General features: G+C 33.4%; 1 protein-coding gene across 8 annotated transcripts in view; it reads left to right on the top strand.

The window, feature by feature from the left end:
- Nucleotides 1-22927, top strand: part of LOC143045245 (uncharacterized) — a 99452-nt gene that overhangs the window by 21199 nt on the left and 55326 nt on the right. For 3 of the 8 annotated variants that reach the window (XM_076217619.1, XM_076217620.1, XM_076217621.1), the window contains exons 1-2: nucleotides 3986-4134; nucleotides 21867-21956. The gene's annotated coding sequence lies outside the window, so the exon portion shown is untranslated. Of the gene's footprint in view, nucleotides 1-3984; nucleotides 4135-15284; nucleotides 15397-21866; nucleotides 21957-22927 lie in introns of those variants that run through there. The other 5 variants (XM_076217613.1, XM_076217614.1, XM_076217612.1 and 2 more) reach the window with 3 other exon arrangements.

A 22927-nucleotide genomic window follows, 5' to 3' on the forward strand; every position in this document is an offset into this window, starting at 1 on the left:
GGGATGGGGCATCCGTGTACTGGGGACACATTCTTGTTAATTTGAGTGACATAATTGTTCTCTAAACAAGAAAAGTCAAAAAGGACAATTTGTCATTATATTAGGAATCTTGGTAATACAGATCTCATAAAAAAGGACCATATTAACCTGTTTTCACAAATAGAAATTATATTAGGAAGGTTACAATGACAAATGCTTTAAGCATGATTAATTAATGTTATTCTTGCAATTATAATCTAGATTATCTAATCAATAATACATTAATAATACTTTGTCAGTCCACATATCTAGAGCACATTTTAAAATTATTAGGATTTGTCTTTCATTTGATTATGTAGGCCACCTAGGTGTTTCTTGAAATTTATTGTTTTTTCAGTGCTTAATTTGTAGTTTTAAACTTTCATAAAACATGGGTGTCAACAAGGTACAGAATATGTAGAACATAGATAGCGCTATAATTTGAAAATTTTGATGTTTTGAGTGCAATTCTGGAATAATGTCAAGTACCGAAAAAGTACAGCACATATGGGACTTCTCACTGGCACTATTGTAGTAAAAGATTTCAAATTGAACTATCAACACATTATTTCTCATCCAGTATGCCAGATTCTGTTGTAACATACTTTATAAATTGTGTTTACATTTAAGTTCTAAGTATCCTTTGAACATTTCTTGTTTGACAATAAAAAAACTCAGTGTAGTGTGATGTATAGAGAACTCGACAGAGAAGTACTTTGTACTGTAAAATGAGTGTAGCTTGAGCTTTAAATGCCCTCCTCACCGTTCATCGGTCTGTCCAGCTGGTAGCATGTTAAAGCTTTCTTTTTATGCCCCTTCAACAAAGTTGTCGGTGCCACATAGTTTTACCCTTGTCCGAAATTCCGAAAATTCCGAAATTCCGTAATTTCGTCATTCTGTCATTCCGTCATTCCGCATCAAACCATTAAACGGAGTTCTTTTTTAAACGCCTTCAGATATTGGGCTGATTTTTGGTATGTGAGTTAACCATGATGAGTTACAGATCAAGTTAAAGGTTTGTTCTGCTCAGCTAATTTTTGCTGAAATTACAGACTTTAATAAATTGTTAAAAATCATAGTTGTACAGACTTTTTTTCTGAACCCTTTCAGATATTGGGCTGATTTTTGGTATGTGAGTTAATCCTGATGAGTTACAGATCAAGTTTAAGTTGACTTCCGCTCCGCTAATTTTTGCCAAAATTAAGGGTTTACAACTTTGAAAATTGTTAAAAATCACAGTTAAACAGACTTTTTTTCTATATGCCTCCAGATTTTGAGCTGATGTTTGATATGTGAGACTACCATCATGTTTGTGTCCACATGTGTTATTGAAATTGCAGATTTTTCAACTTTTTGAAACGGGCAATTCGTGTCGCTTTGACACATCTAGTTTTTTGTCGAGCCTGCAACTTTTGTTGCAGAAAGCTCGACATAGGGATAGTGATCTGGCGGCGGCCGCTTCGGCGGCGGCGGCGGTGTTAGCTCACTTCTTAAAAGCTATATATTTTAGAAGGTGGAAGACCTGGATGCTTCATTTTTTGTATATAGATGCCTCATGTTACGAAGTTTCCGTCAGTCACATGTCCAATGTCCTTGACCTCATTTTCATGGTTCAGTGACCACTTGAAAAAAAAGTTCAGAATTTTTGTAACGTTGAATTCTCTCTTATTATAAGTAATAGGATAACTATATTTGGTATGTGCGTACCTTGCAAGGTCCTCATGCCCGTCAGACAGTTTTCACTTGACCTCGACCTCATTTCATGGATCAGTGAACAAGGTTAAGTTTTGGTGGTCAAGTCCATATCTCAGATACTATAAGCAATAGGGCTAGTATATTTGGTGTATGGAAGGACTGGAAGGTGTACATGTCCAACTGGCAGGTGTCATCTGACCTTGACCTCATTTTCATGGTTCAGTGGTTATAGTTAAATTTTTGTGTTTTGGTCTGTTTTTCTCATACTTTATGCAATAGGTCTACTATATTTGTTGTATGGAATGATTGTAAGGTGTACATGTCTAGCAGGCAGATGTCATCTGACCTTGACCTCATTTTCATGGTTCAGTGGTCAAAGTTAAGTTTTTAAGTTTTGATCTTTTTATCTAATATTATATGCCAAAGGTCAACTATATTTGGTGTATGGAAATATATTATGATCTATATGTCAGTCCCGCAGGTTTTATTTGACCATGACCTCAATTGCACGGTTCATTGGACAGTGTTAAGTTTTTGTGTTTTGGTCTATTTTTCTTAAACTATAAGTAATAGGTCAACTATATTTGTTGTATGGAAGCATTGTTAGCCTGCCTGGCATGGTTCATCTGACCTTGACCTCATTTTCATGGTTCATTGGTCTTTGTTTAACTATCTTGTTTAATGTTAAGTTTATGTGACAGTTGTAATAACGCTTTATACTTAGGACTATCAACATAATATCAATGATTAGTAAAGAAGGCGAGATTTCAGTGTGTGCACTCTTGTTTTAATTCTTACTATGAAGTTGTCACATTACATCAGATTGAAGCTTAGTACATACATTCATCATTATTTTAATATTTAAAATTATATACCAAAATCAGATTTCTCAAAAAGTGGTGATCTAAAGGTTTTGACCACCAAAATTTTGCGAAGGACTAACAAAATGTTTGTCTATTTTGCAAAAGATCAACAAATGTTTTGTATTTTTTCAATAAAAAATAATAATGAGGACCAGCAGATTTTTTCAAAGACCTCTAGGGAAAGAAAAAAGATTTGGAAAACTTTGCCAAAATTGGGTTTTGATCCAGTTTCCACATTTCACTGCATATTGTCATTGAAAGTCTTTTTATGAGCCCATATTGTCACTGTTCTTAAGGATACATATTTTTGTTTTATTTTGTTTTGAGAGAAAGTAGTCTTGGTGCATTAACAATACTTGATAACTTGGTTGGTATTTGACAGTAAGGTTATCAATTAACTCCATACTGTTTTATATGAGACTGAACCAAGGAACCTCTGTTATTAGCTCATCTTGCACCCAAAATCTTGCCTATACCTATGGTATATATGATATTTCTATATTGTGCAAGATTTGTTAGTTCAAAGTAAAAAGCACAAGGTTGAAGTGCATAACACTAAGAATGTTGCCACTCGTGAGATACCATAAGCTTTTAACTTTGTAACATTTGGCCATTTTAAATCATGCAATTTTTTTGGGGGATATTTAATTGTTTACCCTAAATGTGACCCTAACAATGTCTATTATGATCCAGAAATTATAAGAAGTTGGGGCCCACAGACTGTCTAAGAGGGGGCCTGCTTCAGTCATGCTTCAATGATTCCCTATATATATAATCAACCAAATTTTACCCTCCAAATCTGCCTCTGTTCTTGGAAATATTGTGTAAGTCCGGGTTTTGTTTTGGCCAATCAATGCATTTGAATGGGAACATATAGTTGGAACCCCCCCCCCCCCCTTTGTCCTGGGTTGGGACCCCCCCCCCCCTCCCTCCCGTTTTTTAAATGGCTGGATCCGCCACTGTGGTATATATCTATGATGAATTTATGAAAAGGATTAGAGAGAGATTAATTTTTGGAATGTTCCTATAATGTTGAAAAGCCGATTTAATATACAGCTAGTATCAGTTCAGTGATAAAAAAAACTAGAACATATGTGATCAAAAGATACACATATATACAAATGTAGGTTTGAAAAGGTTTATTTCACATTATGATTCATCCATTTGGTTACCCCCAGAGTAGAGATTATTTGTTTTCAAAGAGTGTATATGTTTCCAAACAATCAAGAAATCCAAAGAAGAGCGAAAAATTCACAAAATTCTTTAAATAATAAATTCCAGCTTCCCCATTTTACATTAATCATTAAGTAGTTAATTCACAAGTGACCTTAATTAACCCAAATCTAACAACATAGAAATGGCATGTGTTATATGGTTCATTTGTTAAAGAAAGTGTCAGGTTTCCCTGCCTTATCATCATCAACACAGAGCTTGGCTGTAATGGTGTAAACGGCTACCTGAAGAAGAAAAACTCTGGGGATATAATCATTCTGCACCCACAATTCTTTCAATTTAAAGCATCGGAAAAGTTTTTGAAAGTGAAAGTTGAACTACTGCAGTAAGTATTTATTTTTTATTCTTTAATTGATGTGTTTTGACATGTTTTAATTGACTTTTTTGGTAAGAAAGGTGGAAAGTTGTACATTAGATATAGACAATGATGAGAAAACCATAATGAAGGTTTCACCTCCGTATGTATAAACACATTGATATATAGAAACTGTTTTTCTGAAGGCTGGAAATCTTATTAGTAAATTGGAAGGGCTCTTTATGTGTGTTCTTACTGAATGTTGTGTAACAAACGAACAGACACTCGTATGATTATCATATTTTGTTTATATGAAATTGTTTCTTTCCCTATCCTTATATTTTCATAAAATACAAACTTGTAAGACGGTTAGACCTGGTTGATATAGACTAGTTTGTTGAAATGGATGTTTATGCCACAACCATAATACAATGGAAAGGAGGGGGTGGGGCATTAAATTATTATTATACATTTGCCATTTTATCTCTCATACTGTTAGCCTTGAAATTAGGATATATTTTTTGGTTTTAATATTTATGTAGTTCCTGATATATGACTAAGCGCAATGATTCTGCAATAATAATTGAATTTGAGGTTGCACGCTTCGCTAGTTTACTGTTAGATAATTTCATTTTATTTGAAGATTTTATTAAAACCATTAAATATGTACATGATGTATTAGTTTTGTCTTTGACATAGTTCAATATGTCTAGTTGCTTAGTTATGAAAATGAAAAATAAGAGGGTTCTGTAACTGCATACCCTCAATCAATTCAGGGGGGGATCCAGCCATTTTTAAAAAGGGGGTTCCAACTATATGTCCCCATTGAAATGCATTGATTATTGAGAAAAAAAGGGGGGGTTTCAAACCCCCAGAACCCCGCCACTGCAATTCATTGTAAAAGTGTTGAACTATTCAAGGGACAACTGACTACTTTAAATTCAGAAATTATTGCTTGCATTTATTATTGCAATTTTGTCATTTTAGACTAAAATGTGATTTGAATTTTTTCGATATTGAGATAAATCCTGTTTAATTCATATACAGTCTCTCAAAATGTGAGTTTTAATTATTGCCATTATAACCCTGTCGCATTTTTCGCAATAATAAAAACGTCGCAATAATTTCTGAATTTACAGTATATGTTAAGTTGAACTAATACAAATACTTTTTGCAGTGCCTGAGTTTTGTAACTTACATCTATGTAGTTAGTAGCCAAATTGAAGGTTTCATTTGTTTTGCTTTTACTATGGTTGAGTCAATAAAGCCTTTGCAGATTTTCACACTATGTTGAGAACTACCTAAAGCCAGTAGTGTTTCATTGAGACAACTATTATATAACTCTTCAGTTATGCCACTTGATATAATGCCATATTTTTTAATCACAAATGTCTCAGTTTGTTTGTCATAGGTCTTCTAAATTCCATCTTTTGCTTTCATTAGAATTCAACTAGCCATCTAATCCATATCTTACATAAGTGCATTTTACTCTGGGAATTTTACATAGGTCTGCACTCCTACTGTGCACATGCAGCACAATATTAAGGAGACTTATAATTGTAATTTCTGTGTCATTTGGTCTCCTGTGACGAGCTGTCTCATTGGCAATCATATCTTCTTTTTTACACATTTGAATATACTGTTGTTTTTTTTTTTATAAGAAATTCTTTAAATTTTGAATGGTTGTCACCAAATAAAGCCATTGAGCACTTCATTTTTGTGCTCCTGCCACTTAAGGCAAAGAGGGTGTTAAGTGTTCCATATGTCCATCCTTCTGTCTGTCCAAATTTTGTTTCAGCACTCAAACTTTAAGTTGCTCATCTAAATTTTAAACTCCAAAACTCAGAACCAAAACTTGCAGACTGAGTTCAAATTAGGGAAGTAAGTCACTAACTGTTCTAGAGTTATGTCCCTTTATGGTTTGAAAGTTGTATAGCTTGAGTGGGGGGATTCCTATCAGTGGCGGATCCAGATCTTTCCAGTGATTCCCTATATAATCAACCAAATTTTTCCCACGAAAAAGGGGGGGGGGGCCAGGCCCAGACCCCCCAGAGTCCCCCTCGATCCGCCTATGCCTATCATCAAACACATTCTTCTTTTATTATATGATTGAATCGAATTATTTTTCACTTAGCAAATTATCGACTTTGTTTTTGTTTTACACATTGCTTCTGACATGCACAAGTAGATCACCTGACATACTTGATAGTTTTAAGTGCTGAGAGTCTCCTCTGAACATGCTGACAGTTGTCACAATGATAAATATAACTATAAATCTGTGAATATTTGAATAATTCACATTTTAGAGTCAGCTGTAATCATAGTGACGCCAACTTCAGACTTAAATATTCATGCTATTAGCTCAATAGTTGACCAAAGTTGGAAACAATTTTGTTTAACCAATCGGCATAGGAAAACACATTTACTAAAACTATCCTTTTTATACGCCTGTACTATGGTATACCATTGTCTGTCTGTCCAAAATCAACATGTCAGACAATAATTCAAAAACACTTAAACCAATTTGCATGAAACTTTGGTAAATTGTTTATGTATATTGAAGTGAGCTCCCTTTTCGATTTTTATAAATTTTAGATTTTGCATTTCCAAGTTATGGGGTTTTTATTCATTAACATAGAAGGATTTTCTTGTTTTCAGACAATAACTTCTTTTTTTATAAATTTCTGGTATGACATTGAGAAGTTATTGAACTTTATTCCATGAAAAAGCAAGGGGGTATCATGAGCTCATGGCGAAGCTGTTCATTTTCTTGATATTCTGAAATCTTTTTTGGCATACTGGGATGAAGATAAAAGTATTTTATTATGAGTCCAGATTTTTTATTTGTTTTTCAATAGTCAGGATTTAACATACATGTACCCATACAATACCACCTGACAATGGTATCAAGGGGTTACATTTAGAAAATAAGTATACAATTTATATCACTGACAAATTGATTTTTACATGTATAGTACTTAAAGTGGTACCTAACACTACAGGGAGATAACTCTGTAAAATCAGCAGAACGTTTTAATAACTTTGTGTTCTTAAGGGAATATTAAGCTGCTCAATGATCAAAGTAAGTGTTTGTCAAACTGCTATATAACCAGTGTAATTTTTCTGATTAAACGGTTGGTTCAAATTTTTTGAAATTTTTATATTTTTGTCAAAGGGCCAAAGTAAATACTTTGTCAAAATTTTAAGAAAATTAAACAGCCAAATTAATTTTAGTTAAGGTGTTAGGTGCCACCTTAAGGTTTCATATAAGTTTTATTTGGTAATATTCCCTCGCTCTCTGACTTTCTCTCATACAATACAAATACTTTCCACTCATTTGTTTTGCTACAATATGTATCTTGACTTACCGGTACATTTAAAAAAAAAAATATTTTAAAGACAAAAAAAATTTTTTGCTCATAATATCACAGGCACTTGTCTCAGAAAAAAAATTTCCTATATACCTTAATATAACAGGCATGATATATATAAAAAAGAAAAAGAAAATTTCTCATTTATATGAAACAATAATTAATGAAATATGACATGTAAAGGAGACCCAAATTTTTCACACACTTGGACTCTATTATTTTTCTCTGCAATATAATATTCGAGAAATTGGTATTTCATTATTCTATTCTTTAACCCAACCATATTTGGTTTTGTTTCATTTAATTTACATGTGTATATATAATTCTTTGTAATTATTACTAGCAGATTCAGTAATAAACTTTTAAAAGTCCAGAATTTTGGATGTCACAACCTCATATTTGTTTTTAAAGTTAAAATTATATTGTGGTATATGAAATTTTAAAGATCACAGTAGCAGACCAAGAGGGGAGGGGGTTGCAAAAATGTGACAAAAATTAACGGTAAACTACCATAACCAAATACTTCAGCTTAATACAGGACAGATGAACGGACAGACCAGAAAACATAATGCTCCTCATTATTGTAGGCAGGGCATGATAGAAATTTGTTAGATGTATCAAGAAATGAAAGATGGTACTTTAGATCTCATGATAAAAACAAGCCAGGAATGTGATGGTATATGAATGATGTTTTTTTTTTAGCTCATTTGGCCAAAGATGATAGATTTTGATTTTATCATCTTGGGGCTTTTAGTAAATATGTTGATTAGGTTAAAAAAATGAAATAGAGTATATACATTATATGCCAGTTGCTATCCACATTTCTTATATACTCTACTAGATTTGAAATGATTGAATCTATATTATGATATTATTACGTAAGTATTTCTGTATTGGCCTTGTTATTGGTCCGAGGCTTGCTGTATTGGCCTGAGGCGAAGCCGAAGGCCAATACAGCTGGCCGAGGACCAATAACAAGGCCAATACAGAAATACACGTAATAATATCTTTATTAATTAACTACAGTGTTACAATATTTTCTTAATATCATTTCAAGAGATAAATATTTTTACCTTGAAGTGGAACTATCCAAATCTCAGTTTGTTTCTTTGTATTAGATGCAATACATAATGATCTGGTGCTGTTTCCAGGTGTCTTCAGCATTTTCTCATCTGATGAATTTTTCTACCCTTTTCAGTCACTATAAAGTGTTACAACTTAAATTTAGACGCAACACATAAATAGTAATTGGAAAGGTACTGCCATTGCATGTGTTATGCAGAAACTAATTTAAAATCGATGTGTACAATCGTGAAATTATGAGGTCGTCAAGAAATGAACTTTGTGATAATCTACTCGTTCCCCAAACCTGAAATAGTTCTATCGTCTGCTTTCAAAATACCTTTTAAATGAATGTGACCGTCTTTCGCCTGAAATGTATGCCATACTGACATTTTCAGCATGTTTAAGATCACTATTAAAAAAATGACAACTGCGTCTTCAAAACAACTGTTTACTTTCAGTTTGTGTTTATCGTGACTTTCGATGTAAAATCTAGAGACGTTCCGAATTCCTGCACTTGTGTCAACTCGGCCAATATAGAATAACTCGGCCAATACAGAAAAAAATCTGTATTGGCCTAGTTTACACATTATATTGCATAGGCAGTTTTCATCATGTTAAGTCCAATAACAGTGTAGTTAATTAATAATACTTTATTCAAGAGTGCTTCAATGAAATGAAACTTGGCCTGCTGATTCCAGCTCTAAAATTGGTAGGAAAGGAGGAAAAAGGGGGGGGGGGGGGGAATTGCTGAAGTGATAAGATCAGTTCAAAGGGAAATGATAAGTGACAGTCAATGATATTTAGTAATCAATTGTATTAAGCATTGAAACATATCATTTCCAAAGAGATTATTCAGACTACCATCTTGTTACATTGAATTGTTTACTTTTGCATAGTTTTAATGTATAAGTTTGTGTTTGGGTCAGTAAAAACAGTCTATTCATGGCAGTTCTATGATATGTGGTATGCTGCTGTATTTGCCTGGCAAATAACATTTCCAGGACATTTATTTGGTGCCACCCGACATGGTTCATCATTGACATTGAAACTTTTACATTTTTACATGGTGTTGCCATTTAGATTTAATTAAAATTACACCCAGATGAAAAATATCTCTGTTTCATTCAATATTAACTTAGTCAGTGGATTTGATTCATGACTGGCCAAATTTAAACTTTCTTTAACCATCTATTGAAATGACTCAATTAAAAGTATAAAAACCTGCATTAATTATAAGAAATCAGTTTTGTGTAATTGAAAAAAGGAAAAAATGTTTAAAATTTTTGACTTCTTAGTAATTTTTAGATTCTTAGTTAGTCTCAGACATGGTAAAGTGGATGTTACAAGCAGAAGAAACCTACGTCAGCATAAAAGCATCATTATCATCGATATATATACACACAACTACCTGCTCAGCTGTTCATCAAAATTATTGGATCTTTGCCTCACTTTACTGAAATAATAAAAAATAAAGGGAGCATCTCCAAAATAATACAACTTGATAATTAAGAACAGTTTTAAGTTTGCTTGTAGTTTTTATATACCATGTTAACATAGTAACAAGTTCACATTGGCATGTAAGTGCGTCTGTTACAAGAAATACTTGTTAGAGAAGATTTCTTCTTGAATATTTGTAGAGAATGCACGAAGTTGTGATATAATATTCTGACAAAAGTGTGGCATAGTTGGGATATATCCAGTTATGTAAGTCCCTCATGAAGTAGTTTGATTTAGACAGACTGTCCTGGCATCAACATTTTTCTTAATAATTTTAGAATGAATAAGTTGTGTACAGATGATAGTTTAATAGGACTAAAAATGTCTTGAAGGCAACATTAGCTTTTGCCATACCTATGGTGTAAGCATTTCCAAAGCTCTTGTACTATGAAACAACTGTGGCAATTTCAACCAAACTTTGGCTGAAAGATCCTCAGGGTTATTATGATAAAATAAAGTTTTTTTTTGTATTCTTTTCCTAGAAACATGAAAGCCATGGCTGAAGGTAGAAAATAGGGGGAAATGCAGGTTTTGGCTTATATCTAAAAAAAGAAAGCAGTTAGGGGACATGTGACAAGTATAAATGATCAGCAGGTTATCTTTATTCTGAAAAAAGGGAGGCTCTTATATAACAAAAAACAAAGCATCGAAGTATTAGGAGAGGAAAGAGATGTTTATATATTTTGTAAATTTAGAAATTGTTTCATGCATTTAAAGTGTGCATTTATTATTGCGATTTTGTCATTTTAGACTAAAATGTAATTTTAATTTTTGTGATATTCAGAAAAATCCTGTTTGATTCATGTAAAAAAATTAAAAATGCGAGTTTTAATTATTGTGATGATAACCCTGTTGCATTTTTTACAACCTCACAATAATTTCCGAACTTACAGTATTCCTGATGATGGGACATGAATTTGAATTGTCTTTAAAGACATGCTCCTGTTATAAAGTACAATGAAAACACTCTGTAGATTTATTGCATGGTAATTGAATGATGACTGATATTTGTGACAGTAGGTGTCGGTAATACTTTACATCTTGTTTACATGTTTTATCTACATCAACAAAAGTACAAACAGCATAAAAGTACAAGTAGATACAGAAATTATCTGTACAATTTAAGAGGGGGGCAAGGGGGGTTCCAATTACAGCAAAACAGTAAATTGATTATGCTTAAAACAGATAACAAGGAATTGAAAAGGAACAATAACAGATAACAGTAAATGGAATCTTAAAATCAGTCCGGTCCAGGACCAATATAGTACTGTCAGTAGATCTTATTATATAACTGGTTGTATGGATCTGGCTAGGCCTTAATAGAGACATATATATATATTCACTTATTTTAAGGATATTTTGTCGAGAAATTAAATATCTGAAGCTGTTAAAGACACATCTTTATTTGCGGCAACAGTTTTTGAGCTTCACTTATCACTATGTGAACCATTTAAAAAGATTTTGAAAAATTGATAGTCAGGGTTCTCTTTCGTGTAAATACAAAGAGGAGGAGAAGCACTTCTAAATGTGAATGCTAAAAGCAAAAGATGTTGTGTAATTCCCAAAGGCAATATTTCACTCACATCTCTAACAAATGATACATACTCTGAGGATACATATATACTATTTTGGTATTTTGTAAATAAGTATTAAAGGAGATGTGGTATGATTGCCAATGAGACATCTCTCCAAAAGAGACAAAAAGACACTGAAATTAACAACTATAGCTCACCATACCACCGTTAACTATGAGCAAACCAATATTGCATAGTCGGAAATAAAAGGCCTTGAAATGGCAAACGAAAAACAATTCAAACGAGAAATTTAACAGCCTAATTTATCTTCAAAATAATAGACAAAACAACAACTGAATTACATGATCCTGACTTGGGACAGGCACATACAGAATGTGGCGGGGTTAAAAATGCTAGTTGGTGCCTAACTTTGAACAGTGGTGTAGCATTACAACATAAAGTTTATTATTTGGTCATTGAATTAAAATTATATACGGTGTTTCAATGCTATTTTTAAAACAAAATCTATATGATTAGTTATTGTAAAAGTTATAAGTGAATTTTATACAAATTTTATACAAATTGCTATTTTTACAAATTATAATTTGTACAAAAAATGTGTACAAAGTCAAAATACAAATCATAATTTGTAAGACAAATGTGTACAAAGTAAAAAAACAAACTATAATTTGTATCTATTTTTTTTGTACAAAATTATACATCTAAAAGCATGGCACAGACAATGGAATTTATTACAAAGAATAATAATAATGTATACTGGAATGGTCCTGAACCCGACTGTTTTTAATATGTTTATGCGATGTATGTTACTGGAATCCTTCTGCAAATACGTGACCTCCATATCACCAGTGGAAAGACCCCAATAGTGATAATAAGAAAATGTGGTATGAGTGCCAATGCAGGGGCGGATCCAACCATTTTAAAAAGGGGGGGGGGGGGGGGGGTGTTCCAACTATATGTCCCCATTCAAATGCATTGATCGGCCAAAAAAAAGGGGGGTTCCAACCCACGGAACCCCCTGGATCCACCAATGCAATGAGACAACTCTCCATCCTAATCACAATGTTCAATTTTCTTCAATTTCTACTTAAGATTGGCTGTTAAAATGCTAACATTCCAATTTCCAACAGTTAACAGAAAATACAATCTCACAATAAGGCCAACTAAAATTAATTAGTAGATTTTCATCCAAATTTTTGAAAATAATGGGGCGGGTGGGAGGATTTTATTTTTTAAATTTTATTTCATATGAAACCCTTTTGTGACGAGTTCTTCATATATGCAAGTGTAATAATAAGCTTATATCATGTATACAGTACACAAGTATGAGGAATCTTACATAATATTTCAAATCCTTAAATAAATATATCTAATTGCGGCTTTAAAAACTTAACAACAAAAACGTGTGAGAAATACTCTCTCCAGTTATACTACATGTACCTACACAAAATGTATTTTGGTTTCTAAACAATGGTTTGTATTACCATAAAATGAAGCAAATGCATTGGAATGCAACACAATTATTACAGGGGCGGATGCAGGAATTTTCGAAAGGGGGGGTGCTAACCCAGGGCAAAGGGGGGTGCAAAACATATGTCCCGATACAAATGCATTGATCGGCAAAAATAAAGGGGGGGTGCGCACCCCCGGACCCCCCCCCCTGGATCCGCCACTGTATTATGAGTACAGAATAAAATGAAAACTCAGAGAGTGTTGAAAATAATAAGGTTGGTACTTTATATGCAAGATGAAAATATAATCATCATGTAAAACATGAACTTAATAATAAAAAAAGTTGTTGTTTAATGAGTCTTTTTGGGTGTATTTGGACATTTGCTGTTTGTCAACATAAAAAGACAGCCATGGGTAAAATCAAAGGGCTTGCATAAATAAAATGCGTATGTTAGTCGACTTTTTAAATTCAATAAAAGGTCATAAATCTGACAAGTTCGTGCTTGTCTTTCAATATCTATAATTCAGTCATGTTTTCTGTATCAATGGTTTCCACGAATCTTGTGCTTTGGGTATCATTTACAGTTTAAATTTCCTGAGACAAAGTCATTGCATAAATAAAAAAGTCCGCAGTTTTCTAATCACAGAAATTTGTGACATACCGCGATTTGGATCATTTGCATTCTTGGAAACAGCGTTTTTCTCGTAACACCAATATTTCATGTCATTCTCGTTATCAATCTTTACTCTCGGAAGATGATGTTGACATCATAGAGCAGCGGAAAGGTCGGCTTAATCATTTTGGTTAGATTTACTCGAGGTACAAAACCGAAATTTGAAACAGGAAGCATTGAATGAAACGAAATTTTAACGGTTACCGGTAACGGGAATGAACAAAATCCGGAAATCGTAAATTTTATAAAATAAAAAAAATCGGGGCGGGGCGATTTCAGAGGGGCGGGCGGGGATGAAAATCTATCAATTAATTTTAATTGGCCTAACAGATAATAATAAAAATAATAGTCCTATAACAGCTAACAAGGAATAAGACAATAATAGCTAACAGTAAAAATAATAGTCCTATAACAGCTAACAAGGAATAAGACAATAACAGCTAACAGTAAATATATTTTCAGAATAACAGATAACAAAGAATTTAAATTACCCCATAACAGCATAACAGTTAAACCCCTTGCCCCCCACATTTAACAGTTTTACCTTTGATTTGGGGGGAAATTAGCTTATAAATCTTTGGTCAAGCATATATTTCTTCACCCAAACCTTTAAATTTTATACTGTTGGTAAACAACCTTACTGCAATGTGCTGTGTTCCATATCACCTGAAGTTGACTTTGACCTTGTGTAAAATAATAGAGTTTTGGCTATAAATCCTGGTCCATATTTTTTTGTGGCCCCTTCTTTGGCAAAAGGGTGCATTTTTGTCTGTATGTCTGTACTATCAAAAGTGTAACTTATGACTTATACAGTGCTAATTACCACCAAAAACAGAATAAATACAAATTTGGATGGTGTCAATTTCACCACTGTTCCCTGTTCACAGGTTATGTCCCTTTATACTTCAGCAGTGCTATTGAACAGCTGTCCCTCAGACTGGTAGGTAAGAAAAACAATGCACACATGTTCATCTTTTGGCTTGATGATTTTGTTTGTCAACCTTGTGACTAATTCATTGCCCATTTGGACTATTCTGCCCCTTTCTAGCCTTAAGGTTTTTGCTTGGAGGTCAGGGAACAGCTGTCTTTATTCCTTCTTTTTCTCAGTATTATATATATCAAAACAATGATTCACAATTTTTCTGTATTTGAATACCTATGGGTGAATATTGCAAGCACAGATCCAGCCATTTTTAAAAGGGGGGGGGGGTATAACCTTAGTTGTCCAATTCCAGGAACACCCATGGAACCGCCACTGCATTGGGCTTTACTTTCTGAATATTCCAAAATGTTTATATGCAAAAGTGTCTGCATAATAGCTTAAGTACCATCAACATATTTCTTACATTCTTTTTATCTCCTCAACCAGTACATTTCTGAAATTAATCAGTTTATATTACATTGAGATGAAATATTGTTTAGATAAGCATTGTTGATATAATTTATGTAGATTAAAAGTTATTACATTTATGTATTTAGAAGAGCCATCCAGAACATGTAAATAGATTTGCAAGTCCTTGAATGTGCATGTTTTTCTGATAAGATGTAACTGTAGCATACATTTATGTGGAGTAATGAAGAGAATGCTACAATGCATTCCATGATGGCGTAACTTGAGTAACTTGGGTAATTCTGAGATGACTTTTATCTTGGTGTACTATTTGGATATAATTTGTAATTATTCGAAGTATGACACTGGTAAGGATATTAAATTTTTATGAGCTAGTTTGAATTTCTCTTTTTGATTTTAGAAGAAAATGATGGCAACCTTTTTCGATTTTGTTTACTATTTTCAGATCTTGAACTAGTGGTGTGCATCTATGGTGCATCTATTTGCTTTGAAGTGGATTCTTTTGATCATAGTCTGGCTTTTTAATTTTTTTTATGAAAGACTGGTACACATCGGATGCTGAGCCAGAATTTTGGAAAAGAGGGGATCTGCAAACTAGAAAAAGTTTAAAGTGGAACCACTAAAAAGTCTAGATTTACCATAAATGTAGCTCCATTAAGGGGGAAGGTGTGAAACCCTGGGGGCCTGGGCCCCTAAATCTGCAACAGCACATGAAATTAAAAAAAGGAACACCCATCAAAGAGAAACAAAGTAGCAGAATTGTTAGATATGAAACAATTTTAAACATTTGGTAAATGGTAAGCAATAAAGCAGTTTTATATGGGAAATACATATGGCACAGAACTAAGCATTGATGATAGTGCAAGTCTGAATCATTAATGATGATAGGAGCATTTGTTCTTAAATCATGATATGTCAGAGGTAGAAATACACATCTTCTTATTGCAGCCTGCTTCCTGGTTTATTAATCATTTTATTACTATTCCAGATGCATTATGGGACTTTTTTTTATTGTTAATTAAAGAATGAATTAAAGATGTTACATTATTGTTTCATTGATGAAGTTAGACCTATCTTAGACACTAAACCAGTTCATTGGTGGTGAAGGTAGGACAACAGACAGTTTGCAGATCTAGAAATTTTTTGAAAGTGGGATTCCAGGAATTCCATCTTGAAAAGGGAGTTGCAGCTTAATTTTGATTTGATTTAAAATACTTCTAAAAAAATCAACCATTTTGTCAGGAATTGTAGTTGTGCAGAACACTGCAGATGCAGATCAGGATTTTGAAAGAGGGAGGTTTGCGAAGGTTAAACTATGCAATGTCAGTGGCAGATCCAGTGGGAGGGTTCCAAGGTTTTGACCCTATTTTTTTTTTGGCGATCAATGCATTTGAATGGGAACATATAGTTGGAACCCTCCCTTTCTCCTGGGATGGGACCCCCTTTTTTAAAATGGCTGGATCCACCCCTGAATGTTAGGAAAAAATCATGTAAAAAGTCATGCATTAACAATATATGTAGCTCCATAAGAGAAGGGGGAGGGAGGCTTCCCCTTAATGGGGTAAATTCAGTAAAAAATCTCCCATTGACTTTAATGCTAATCTATGTGTGGAAATAAATTTATACCTGATTTACCTTTAGAAATTAAAAACTTTCATATATCATTCATGAAAGTACAAATGAAGCCCTATCTTTTGCAACAATAAAAACATAGGGTCATGCGGCATTTTTGGGCATTCACATTGCCTTGTTTACAAACAATGTAGATTCGCACTGAATTCCTATACTGACCCCCATTACTTTTCAACCCTGTAGGGAAAAAAAATAGTACATTCAGCATTTATTTTTTATTTTTTTTCAACTCTAGTTTTGATTCATCTACCATAAAATATTAATTACAAACATTATCTACCAATCAGAAGAGCACATGACTTCACTTTTAGACAGAAAGCTCTCCCCTAAATGGGCGGTCCCTGATGACGTATATTTATTTACTGAATTTACCCCTATAAGGGACTTTTTTACTTCTTTTCCAACTTTTTTTGTAATAAACATGTAATGTATCCAATTTCCAAGTTCCAGTTTCAATACAACCTTCATAAATGCTGAATTTGTAAAGATAGAGCAAAATTTATACTACAGCCCATACTGCGGCCAATGTATATTTGGTATATAAAGTTGCGCATTGACTGTTTTTAAAAGAATGGTGTAAAATACTATGTTTAATAAATATGAATTGTTTTCTGTGTTTGTTTTGACCAGTATTGCAAGTACATCTAGAAACTAAAGTCTTGGTGTACTCTTAGTTAGATTTTTCCTTATATGGAGGTTTTTGATTAAATACCATGAAAAGACCACAAAAAGACTTTTCAAAGGCTTTTTTAAGCCGTATCATACCAAATAAAACAACAATTATGTTTCATTATACTAAATCTGTGTTTTAATTACTTGTAAATTTCACAAAATGTCTTTGACAATCACTCTGCAGAAATTCCTGTTACCCCAACATCAGGATGGGTTCTTCGCCAAAACTAGACAGCCAGAACTGAAGTAGAAAAAAGTGCCAAATATGAAAAAATAAGATTAGGTATGACCAAACTTTACATTTGGGAGATTCAAGTAACAATTTAGAATATTTAAAAGCCATTATTTAACATAAAAATCCAATTACAAACATTTCAACACTTGTTTCATAGATGAAGGACTTGTAATCATGAAAAGTTTTCTAGTATATTCTTTAAATAAAGAAACGCAATGCGTTATGTAAAAATAAATGAATACCTTCATGCGGTTAGATTATTCGAGTGTTAAAATACTAGAAAAGTGCTTATTAAACACTTGTTCTACAACTTAACATGGGGAACACAGCTTAAAAAAAAACACACTATGTCAAAGGGAGGTAATCCATTTTTTTCATATGATTTTATACATTATGAGGAGAAATATGTGCAAAATATGATGTAAATGGGGAGAATATTTATGCCTTTCATTGATATCATAACTCTCAAGTGTAATTTCTATTGTTTCTTTCAATCTGGACACAAAAACTGATTTTTACCATATACTCCATGCTTCTCTCACAGTACACTGAGTGCATCCTGGATAGCCGCAGTTAAAGATAGAAATTTGTGTAAAAAGCAACTTCAAAAGGTTCCAAAATCCTTCCATTACATTAACATTTACAGGAAATGAGTTTTGTGATTATTGTGTGGCCTTGGACAAGTACAGTGAAAAAGTGCATATTTTCCTATAGGGGTAAATTCAGTAAAAAATCTCCCATTGACTTTAATGCTAATCTATGTGTGGAAATAAATTTATACCTGATTTACCTTTAGAAATTAAAAACTTTCATATATCATTCATGAAAGTACAAATGAAGCCCTATCTTTTGCAACAATAAAAACATAGGGTCATGCGGCATTTTTGGGCATTCACATTGCCTTGTTTACAAACAATGTAGATTCGCACTGAATTCCTATACTGACCCCCATTACTTTTCAACCCTGTAGGGAAAAAAAATAGTACATTCAGCATTTATTTTTTATTTTTTTTCAACTCTAGTTTTGATTCATCTACCATAAAATATTAATTACAAACATTATCTACCAATCAGAAGAGCACATGACTTCACTTTTAGACAGAAAGCTCTCCCCTAAATGGGCGGTCCCTGATGACGTATATTTATTTACTGAATTTACCCCTAATCTGACTCTAGCTGATGTGTCACTACTAGCAATTGCATTAATTCTTTTGATGTGATTAATATGTTTGAATGCTTGTTTTAAAATCCAAAAAGCAGCAAGACTGGAATTATTTCGTGACTAGATTGTTGCTAGATTAAATATGAGGATTTTACAGATAACATGTGATGTTTTATACAGAGACACACAAAATCTCATTTTTTTCTGGAATGTCATCAAGTCTTGCATAATACTGGTACATAAAGGTAATATATTCTTTAAATTGCATTTTTCTGTACATGCAATAGGTCCAGCATTGACACATGTCAGAATAATCTGATGAAATGTGTAATTTCTAGAACTAACACATGTGGCTGATTTATGTGTATATAATGATCCCTGATTCCTTCATTTATGCAATGATTAGGTTGTGTAATTTGCAGCAATGATAATATTGGCATTCCACCAAACAATCCAGTGTTTGTAGTAAGAAGTCGTAACCTGGGTGTTGGATGTACTGTTTTTGTAGGAAGATAAGATCGGCAGCTATTTTTACTAAATGTTTGCGCTTAATTTAAGAGCTTTGATCAGAAATGCCAGAACAAAATTTTACATATGTAGGTCATAGCTTGAAAGTTGTGTTTTGGCAGGTGTATATACCCCACTGTTGAAATTATGATTAACTAATTATGAACTATTTTAATAGGTAATGGCTCAGGGAGGATATTGCACCTGTCCAATTATTAGTTGATTCCTTCTGTTTTTAGCTAGACTGTAGACTGCATCATCTAAGTACCAAAATGCCAAATATAAAGAGTACAAATAAATGCTTTCTTGTTGCACAAACTTAGAACTCTAGGCTTGCTTTTAGTAACTTGAAGAGTTATATTTCGACAGAACCTTGCTGATTGTACCCTAAAGTTTTTAGCTGAAAGGTGTGTACCCCAGTATATGATGATACAATTGATCATCTGTAAATTTGTCTGGTCACTTTGTACAAATGTATCTGCAACTACTTCTAAACTAGTCACTAAATTTCAAAGAAACCTGATTAAGTAAGTACTTTATAGGATTGCATTTTTTTTTTAATGGTTTTCCAAAGCAAATCATGGCGTCATCTACAAAAAGGGTAGTCATCATAATTTTTTTATTTCGATGACTGGATTTTAGTGAAATTTCATTTTTCTTTGATCATGCACCGCCCCCACTTCCTGTTACTATTTGTTTTGGCTTTTCGAGATTTTGGTATTGATTTTGTAAACTCATGATGATTTAGAACTTGTTTTACAATGTTGGCGCTTTTCCATCGTTGAATAATGGTGACCTAGAGATGTCTGTTTTTGTTATTTGTGTTGTTGGATAGTTATCTCACTGGAATTTACCCAAAATTTGCTATTATTGAGGGAAATTACATTTGGATGGTAAAGTTTAAGACGGAAATCCAGACAAAAGATGCACAAAAATGGAATAAAGGGCTACTTTACTAAATACTGCATTGTTGCTATGGATATTCCTGTCTCTGCCTTAGTAATACATCAGAAATCTTATCCTCAGGTTGATCTGCCTGGTCAGACATTGGAAATCTTACCCTCAAGTATCTGCCTGGTCAGACATTGAAAGTCTTGCACTCAGGTACATGCATCTGCCTGGTCATACATTGGAAATCGTACCCTCAGGTATCTGCCAGGTCAAATATTGGAAATCTTACCCTCAGATATCTGCCAGGTCAGACATCAGATATCTTACCCTCATGTATCTGCCAGGTCAAATATAGGAAATCTTACCCTCAGGTATCTACCAGGTCAGACATTGGAAATCTTACCCTCGGGTATCTGCCTGGTCATACATTAGAAACATTAGAAATCTTACCCTCAGGTATCTGCCAGGTCAAATATCGGAAATCTTACCCTCAGATATCTGCCAGGTCAGACATCAGATATCTTACCCTCATGTATCTGCCAGGTCAAATATAGGAAATCTTACCCTCATGTATCTACCAGGTCAGACATTGGAAATCTTACCCTCAGGTATCTGCCAGGTCAGACATCAGATATCTTACTCTCATGTATCTGCAAGGTCAAATATAGGGAATCTTACCCTCAGGTATCTGCCTGGTCAGACATTGAAATTCTTACACTCAGGTACATGTATCTGCCTGGTCATACATTGGAAATCTTACCCTCAGGTATCTGCCAGGTCAAATATAGGAAATCTTACCCTCATGTATCTACCAGGTCAGACATTGGAAATCTTACCCTCAGGTATCTGCCAGGTCAGACATCAGATATCTTACTCTCATGTATCTGCCAGGTCAAATATAGAAAATCTTACCCTCAGGTATCTGCCAGGTCAAATATAGGAAATTTTACCCTCAGATTTTTGCCAGGTCAAACATTTGAAATCTAACCCTAATGTATCTGCCAGGTCAAATATAGGAAATCTTACCCTCAGATATCTGCCAGGTCAGACATCAGATATCTTACCCTTATGTATCTGTCAGGTCAAGTATAGGAAATCTTACCATCAGATATCTTACACTCAGGTATCTGCCAGGTCAGACATTGGAAATCTTACCCTCAGGTATCTGCCTAGTCAGACATTGGAGATCTTACCCTTAGGTATCTGCCAGGTCAAATATAGGAAATCTTACCCTCACATATCTGCCAGGTATCAGATATCTTACCCTCAGGTATCTGCCTGGTCAGACATTGCAAATCTTACCCTTAAGTATCTGCCTGTTCAGACATTGGAAATCTTACCCTCAGGTATCTGCCAGGTCAGACATTGCAAATCTTACCCTCAGGTATCTGCCTGGTCAAACATTTGAAATATTACCCTCAGGTATCTGCCAGGTCAAACATTTGAAATCTTATCCTCAGGTTGATCTGCCTGGTCAGACATTGGAAATCTTACCCTCAGGTATCTTCCTGGTCAGACATTGGATAATTTGCCCTCATATATCACTATTTTGATGTTTTTGAATATAGATGTATACATTTGTACTTTGTATCTCAATTGTGTGTTTCTCATAAAATTTGTGAGAAGGATAGTAGGGGGGTTAAATCACATTCATGCCCTTTTGGTCTAGGACAAGTTAATCAATGTCTGGCATTTAATAGTTTTATTTTTATTTACAGGTTTATAAAGGAGTGTTGAGTGTCTGTACCATAGGAATGACCATGTATGAATGAATCCATGTCTGCATCAACTGAGACCAACAATGAAAGGTATACTTCAAATTCTAATACATGTATTGGGGAAAAAAGGTCAATGAGACAGCAACCTTACATCACAATAAATTTAGGACAGACAATACTATATATATACCAAACGTGTACAAAAAAATATTAACACCTTATGTTTGTGGCATAACATTGTGGCCACAAGTTAATTGTTTTCTGTTTAGTATTAGATTTATATTAAGATCCATTTTGTTACATCTTGTGATCAATTTTATTTGGCAATCGCCAATGGCAGTCAGCAGGGGTAAAGAACATCAGTTGTTCGACCTGTTAGTCAAATGCGTTTTGTTTAAATATACTTCTTCACTTTTTTGGTCTTTTGGAAAATGTTGTTTGTGCTGTATTTAGACCCTTCTACAAAGAAATTTGTTTTACATGCACATGTATAAAAATGACTTGTTTATATATATATATATATGTATTCCTGATCACAGAGATTAAAGGTCATGAAAACAAAAGAAAATTCTTCCTGAAAAATTTTGAATTTTGAATTTTATGGTTAAAAAATCCACCTATCTTAGTAGTAAGTTGAATATGTAATGGGAATCATGCATTATATATATATATATATCAATAGCATACAAACCATTTGGCATTGATCACGATTTATATTTAATTTAATGAGAGCAGAAAAATCAAGGAGATTGGTCACATTCAAATGATATATAAAAAGAAAATGGGGTATGATTGCCAATGAGACACCTCTCCAAAAGAGATTAAATGACACAGAAAATAACATTTTTTTTTTAATTTTGTGCTCTATACTAGTAAAATAAAGAACGATTCACTTTAAATTAAACGAAAGTTTTTTTTTATATCATTTACATGGTATCTGAATGTTAGAATACATGTACTGTATAAAATATTGTAACCTTAATTTAAAAAAAAATGTGTGATGTATCTTTTGATTTACTGAAGGTCATGCATGAATGACACATACATGTATAATTGTATGT

Source organism: Mytilus galloprovincialis, chromosome 9 (assembly GCF_965363235.1).
Source record: "Mytilus galloprovincialis chromosome 9, xbMytGall1.hap1.1, whole genome shotgun sequence".
Classification (NCBI taxonomy): Eukaryota; Metazoa; Mollusca; class Bivalvia; order Mytilida; family Mytilidae; genus Mytilus; species Mytilus galloprovincialis.